Source organism: Canis aureus, chromosome 1 (genome assembly GCF_053574225.1).
Source record: "Canis aureus isolate CA01 chromosome 1, VMU_Caureus_v.1.0, whole genome shotgun sequence".
NCBI classification, from domain to species: domain Eukaryota; kingdom Metazoa; phylum Chordata; class Mammalia; order Carnivora; family Canidae; genus Canis; species Canis aureus.
The window spans coordinates 102,405,466-102,406,001 of NC_135611.1; positions in this window are offsets into that span (position 1 = coordinate 102,405,466).

Here is a 536-nt window from a genome sequence, read left to right on the forward strand (position 1 = left end):
TTTGTATGTTCACTCTTCACAAATCTGGATATTTGTCTCTCATGAATAAATACACAGTCTTAAAAAAAAAAAAAAAAAAGAGCTATTATATATAGTGATTAGCTGGCAGGAAAATAGCCAGGTACATAAATCCAGGGTTTTCCCCCAGGGATTAGTCAGCTTGGGCTGCCATAACAATATACCACAGACTAGGTGACTTAAACAAAAGAAACTGAATTTTTACTTTTGGAGGCTAAAAGTTTGAGATCAGGGTGTCATATGGTTGGATGGTACTGAAGGCTAGGTTCCTGGCTTGTAGACAGCCATCTTCTTGCAGTATCTTCACATGGAAGAGAGAGCAAACTCTCTGGCATTCTTTCTTTTTAAAATACTAATCCTATCATGATGCACCCTCATAACCTCATCTATCACTAAATATCTCCCAAAGATCCCATTTCCAAATACCAACCACATTAAAAATAGGGGTTTGAAATCTGAGAGGACACCTTCAGGGAATTGCATCTCATTCTCCACCAATCACTTATTGCACACCAGTA